General features: G+C 45.6%; 2 non-coding genes across 2 annotated transcripts; one reads left to right on the top strand and one right to left on the bottom strand.

The window, feature by feature from the left end:
- Nucleotides 1–3,955: 3,955 nt before the first annotated feature.
- LOC138963348 (5S ribosomal RNA) lies at nt 3,956–4,074 on the bottom strand. The gene has a single exon (XR_011454812.1). It is a non-coding gene; the product is annotated as a 5S ribosomal RNA (ribosomal RNA).
- A 634-nt stretch (nt 4,075–4,708) lies between these two features.
- Trnai-gau (transfer RNA isoleucine (anticodon GAU)) lies at nt 4,709–4,785 on the top strand. The gene has a single exon. It is a non-coding gene; the product is annotated as a tRNA-Ile (tRNA).
- The last annotated feature ends 1,851 nt before the right edge of the window (nt 4,786–6,636 follow it).

The raw sequence follows: 6,636 nt of genomic DNA, 5'->3' as shown, positions 1-6,636 counted from the left end.
AACCACTCACACTCCACGAGCTGCACTCAGCTCTGAAAAAGTCAAAGGCGAAGAAGTCCCCTGGCCCAGACGGCATCACCAACGAGATGCTAACCAACCTTGGTAGTGCAGCAGAGAACAAGCTACTCGAGGTCTTCAACAGCAGCTGGCAAGAAGGATCGCTACCACAACTCTGGCGAGAAGCGATCAGGATCCCCATCTTAAAAAAAGGGAAGGATCCAAAGAAGGCCACCAGCTATCGCCCAATCAGCCTCACCAGCTGTGTTGTGAAGACCCTGGAGAGAATTGTGAACGAGCGCCTCAGGTGGTACCTGGAATCCAGGAACCTCCTCGCCCCTGAACAAGCTGGATTCCGACAGTTCCGCAGCACTGAAGATCAGGTCACTTACCTGGCGCAAGAAGTTGAAGATGCCTTTCAGGAACAGAAGCTGGTCTTCGTCACCTGGATAGATCTTCAGAAGGCCTTTGACAAGGTCTGGAAAGATGGACTCCTTGTAAAACTGCTGAGGAAAGGCGTGTCCAGCATCATGTACCAGTGGATTCGCTCTTACCTCTATAACCGCAGGGCAAGAGTTAACGTCGACCAGACCAAAAGCAAGAAGTTCCTCCTTCGTCATGGCGTCCCTCAGGGCGGAGTCCTCTCCCCCACACTCTTCCTTCTCTTCATCGACGATCTGGTGTCTGAGATGCCCAAGGGGATCAAAGCTGCTCTCTACGCAGACGACCTTGTGATCTGGTGCAAGGAGGAGCACGCAAGTACTGCCACCTACAGAATGCAGCAAGCGGCAGATAGGCTGAACGCATGGGCAGAAGATTGGTGCGTCTCCATCAACAAGGAGAAATCCTCCACCACCCTATTCACACTGTCGCCAAAGCAGAAAGCCGGAACCATTAGGCTTGGTGGAACTCCTCTGAGAGAGGATGAAGAAGCAACGTACCTTGGTGTCACCTTTGATAGACGGCAGACCTGGAAACCACACATTGCACAGGCAGAGACGAAGGCCCGGCGCAAGCTAGCCATACTCAGGAAGCTGGCAGGTACCACCTGGGGAGCGAACGAGAAGATACTGAAGACAGTATACCAGGGAACAATCAGACCCCACCTCGAGTACGGCTCCACAGCGTGGTCAACCTCAGCCAAGACAAACCTGCAGACCCTTGACCGTGTGCAAAACCCGGCCCTCCGACTCACTGGTGCAATGAAATCCACGCCCATCAAGGAAATGGAGAAGCTTACCACCATCCAACCCCTCTGTCAGAGAAGAGAAGCCAAGACTATGGTACAAGCCGAGAAGCTCAAGTGCCTACCCGACCACCCCATGAAGCACAGACTGAGCAACCACACCAAGAACAGGCTCAAACAGAGCAGTTTTGTACACGAGAGCAAGAGACTTTCTCGACAGTACAGGGAAGTCCTCCCACAGAACACTCTACCTCTGACTCAAGAAGAAGAGGAAACCCCCAAGGCAACAGAGAAACCAGGCATCCAGATCTGCACCAGTGTTCCACATGTTACCTCAGGAGAAGATCAGAATGACACAGCTCGACAGGCACTCACCTTAGCCCTGATCGACGAACAGTACCCAAAAGAGGCGTGGATCCATGTATACACCGATGGATCAGCAACTAACGCCGTGCTCAATGGAGGTGCAGGCATTCTCATCCAGTTCCCTGGGGGACATACAGCTACATCCAGCGTTGCCACTGGCAAACACTGCACAAACTATAAAGCAGAAGCAGAAGCTCTCATGCAGGCCGCCTCCTTGGTTCAGGACTCCGCAGACCCTTGCTACATAGTTGTCTTCCTCTCGGACGCCCTTTCAGTCCTTCAGGCCCTAGAGAACGACAAACTCCCTCAGCTGGCCAAAGCATTACAGATGGTCAGACAAACCACAAGAGTTGTCCTCCAGTCACCAGCACACTGTGGGATACCAGGAAATGAAAGGGCAGATGAGCTGGCGAAAGAAGGAGCCGTGGAAGACCAACCTGAAAACAGTGTCAGCTTTAGTGAGCAGAAGACAATCATCAAGGCATTGATGAGGCCAAGGACAAACAGAGATGACTACCACACAATGTCCAGAGAGCAGCAAGTCAACCTCATCAGGCTGCGTACTGGCCACAACAGGCTCAATGCTCACATGAACCGAAAGTTCAAGCTGGCGCCATCACCAACCTGTGCCTGCGGTCAAGAAGACCAAACAGCGGAACACATCTTACAGCGATGTCCCTTACTAGATGAGGAACGAAAAGAAGTGTGGCCGTCACCAACTCCCTTGCAGACCAAACTATACGGCAGTCGACAGGAGTTGGAGAAAACGACATTTATCACCAGTGCTGGACTGATTGTGTAACCTCTGCGAACGCCAAGAAGAAGAAGAAGAAGAAGAAGAAGATGATGATGATGATGATGATGATGATGATGATGATGATGATGATGATGATGAAGACGATGATGAGGAGGAGGATGATGAGGAGGATGATGAGGAGGAGGATGATGATACTAATGATAATAATGATGATCATGATGATGATGATGATGATGATGATGAGGAGGAGGAGGAGGAGGAGGAGGAGGAGGATGAGGATGAAGATGAGTAGCTGATGAGGATGATAAAGGAAGGGACGAGGAGCTGCTTCGTGAAGCCTGTTGAATTCGGTCAAAGTCCTTGTGGTTTTAGAAAACGACGACGACGACAAGAAGGAGGATGACGAAGGGCGACGACGACAAAGACGGCGACGATAAAGGTGAGAAAAATTCTTGCAGCAAACTCTGTTGAATTAGAATAACTTAATGATTCACTCACATTGAAATGACAGCCATTGCTCTACGTACTTTAAACCGTTCTTAAGTTAGCTCCTGCTTTCTATACCCACGTATCCGGTCGATAATGTCATTCTAAATACCAGCGTCCTGACACACCGTACCCAGACGCCCCCTCAAAGAAGAAGCGTGTGTGACAGAGTGCGGCCAGAGACCTGTCCTCAGACACCCCAGGAAGACTTCTGCAAATAGCTCTCAACAAGGAAAGTCTGCCGGGCTTTGAGGAACACGGGCGGGCACTGTCTGCTAATGTACTTTAAAGGCACATAAGCGGCGGATTTACACTTAATGTGTATGTTCTGTAGGTAAGACACCAAACAATATTTCTGATGTAAAAAAAATATAAAATATCGTTCAGTTTAAGTCATCGTTTGGACTGTTGAAAGTGAATCATGCCGTCAAAATACGCCATTTTTGAGGGTAGGCGTGGTCAGGGACCTTTGACGTCATACCCAAATATTGCTGAAATCTAAGAAACCCATTTTTGAGCAGAAGAAAGGCAAATCTTCAAATACACGTATGCGTCTGACCAAAACACTGCTGTTTGATACCTGGGCTATACCCCTGAAAAAATATTCTTAACTTATTTTGTTCAGTGTACTTTCCCTTGTGAACGGTACGACCCCCCCATCTCACATCTGTTCAGGCAAACTACTGACGTTTTGTTACTAGCGCAATGAAAAAAGTTTAGTCGAAAAGATTTTCAGGAGTTTTAACGTCCTGTCAAAACGGAATTATAGAGCTATTGTTGGTTTCTTCTTCTTCTTGTCGTTCGCTGTTAGATCGTCAGTCCGGACTGCAGGGCGAAACGTGCTGTCCTCGCAAATTACTGCTAGTTGGTTTAAACAAAATTGTATTGAAAATACATGACCTGTAACAAATGCAAATGTGCAACTAGGACACGAACTCCAGCTTCTTCTTCTTCTTCTTCTTCTTCTTCTTCTTCTTCTTCTTCTTCTTGGCGTTCGCAGAGGTTACACGATCAGTCCAGCACTGGTGATAAAAATGTTGTCGTTTTCTCCAACTCCTGTCGACTGCCATATAGTTTGGTCTGCAAGGGAGTTGGTGACGGCCACACTTCTTTTTGTTCCTCATTTAGTAAGGGACATCGCTGTAAGATGTAAAAAAAAATGATGCCAACTGCACCCGGTGTTCCCAGGCGGTCACCCATCCAAGTACTAAGCGGGCCCGACGTTGATAAACTTCGGTGATCGGACGAGAACCGGTGCTTTCAACGTGGTATGGCCGTTGGCCGAACTCCAGCAAAAGCTTATTTTACCTGACCAAAACAATATAATATTACACAAATCTTAATGATGGTGGACATGACAATAATAAACTAGAAGAACAAATTGTAGGATGGTGGATGGGGAGCTAAATCAGAACAGAGGAATCTACAGAGAAAAACACTTGGGGAAAAACATACAGGCAACCAATGAATTACGTCAATACGGCTAGCCTATGTCTTGGTTGATGAAAAAAAAAGGAATTCCTCGGTCGAAAAAAAGCAATTTGTTTGGCGCATGCTGAGATATAGCGAAAAGGCAAGATTTTGCTTGCTTTAGTGATACAAGAAACAAGTACCAGACGTCTCGAACCTAAAGTTAGCTTACAGTGGTAAATAAACCCGTTTTGTTTTCATGTAAATCCAAACACTCACTCTCCACAGCTCAGGATGCCCATTATAAATTTATACGAACGATCGTATAATCAAAGCCTTCCCCATGCCCATCAAATATTCAGAACAGATCGGCAGAGACCAACTGGTATAGCGCTTTCCGCATTGTGTACTTGATCACACAATCAAACTAAAGGTGTTGTCTGGGGCCACTTGGGGGACCATGCATCCACAATCATAAATCGAAGACTCCTTCTCTTCACCGTGTGGGCCCATTAGCTCAGTTGGTTAGAGCGCCGTGCTGATAACGCGGAGGTCGTGGGTTCGACCCCCATGTGGGCAACCATATTTTTTCTTGAATTTCTCTTTTAAAATAACAAAGTGCTATTGTGCTGTATTACATCCTCATGTATCATTTAATATATGGTATCAGAAGTACACTAATTACGAACATACACTTGTTATGGTATTAAAATGTTTTGTTTTTTTAAGTAAACAAAATCAGTTAGTTGCCACTTGGAAATAAACAGGGCTCATCATATTTTTCTATCTCAATATATCGTCTCAGTGGTTGAAACAGTGTCTGAGAGGCGTTGTCTTTTCAAACAAGCTTACTTCAGTCCTGTACGCTGTCAGTGTCAAGTTACTCGCCTGAATGCACGTGAAATATGTCACGTACGCTGCCGTGACCTCCACAAGGCGGGGCGCTATTTTTAGGAATATGGTCAAAGAGGTGTGTCACCATTTCAAACTGTCTTACTTCAGAAACTACGCCGTCCGTGTAAAGTTAATAATAATATAATAGTGGCAAGCTTATATAGCGCGAACCATGGGGTTAACCCACGCTCTCCGCGCTTTACATCAAACTGAACAATGCAATACATGTTTACAATAAAAAACGCTGGCGCTGGACCCGAGTACTCTTCAGACTGGCTCGCTCCCCCAGTATGAAAGTTTTTGTCTTGTGCACGTGGATTTAAAAAAAAATGTATTAACACAATTAAAAAAATTATTAGAGTAAAATAAAACATTAAAACGTTCATAATAAACAAAAGTAAACAAGAATTAAAAAAAAAATTAAAAAAATTAAAAAATAGACCGCCTATGCCGGGAATCGAACTCAGATCACTTTGGCACAGTATGAAAGTTTTTGTCTTGTGCACGTGAATTAAAAATAAAAAAAAATTATTTATTTTACACAATTAAAAAAATTATTAGAGTAAAATAAAACATTAAAACGTTCATAATAAACAATAGTAAACAAGAATTAACAAAACAATAGACCGCCCATGCCGGGAATCGAACCCGGATCCCTTTGGCCACCAAGCCACCACCTTGAATCACTGACACAGTGTCCCTGTCGCTCTCTCTCGTGCTCTCTGTCTCTCTTTCAGTCTCACCGAGACCAAACCTGCACTGTAGTTTCTTTGCCGAGACCAAATTAATCCCCACCCGCTGGCTGGCTTGCACTGAAATCATGCTTTTCTCGTCACTGCGTGACGTGTTCGCCGCTCAAGTCTCCCCTTTAGTTCAGGCTGTTCGCAAAGCGACCAGCCTCCCACCGCAAAAACTCCCACCGTTAAGAGTGGTGTTTGTGATTTATTTGGCATTTAGGTCCCAGGTAACATTATGAAGTTTTAATACGATCAATCGGACCTATTATCAAGTTAGTGTATCAACTTTTGAACGAACTGCGCCCAGTAGTTTCCCAGCAATAAGCTGTTAAGTCCAGACAGACAGACAGACAGACAGACAGACACACACACAATTAAAGTCTGTTGGACCCTAGTACTGCGTACTCGGGGATAATAGTATCCTAGTTCTTACAGTAGTGTAAATGCCATAATGCATTAATTATAGAAACAACAGCATCCAAAGAAAAACACACACTCACACAAGTACTAACCGGGCCCGACGTTGCTAAACTTCGGTGATCGGACGAGAACCGGTGCTTTCAACGTGGAATGGCCGTTGGCCGAACTCCGCCTGAAAGTTACACGCCTGAAAGCACGTGAACAAAATCACATGCGTCGGTGTGACCAGTCCTCAACAGCAATGACACTCGGACACCCTGTGTGAAGGAATCGTTTCTTCTTGGTGGTCATTTTGTTTCAATTCAGAATTTTGTTTCACCTTGTAGACATTGTAAAGATACTTTTAACACAGATTAATACAACTATTTTTTTTGTCAGGCGCC

This window comes from Littorina saxatilis, linkage group LG3 (assembly GCF_037325665.1).
Source record: "Littorina saxatilis isolate snail1 linkage group LG3, US_GU_Lsax_2.0, whole genome shotgun sequence".
NCBI classification, from domain to species: domain Eukaryota; kingdom Metazoa; phylum Mollusca; class Gastropoda; order Littorinimorpha; family Littorinidae; genus Littorina; species Littorina saxatilis.
This window is presented reverse-complemented; position numbering and strand designations above follow the sequence as displayed.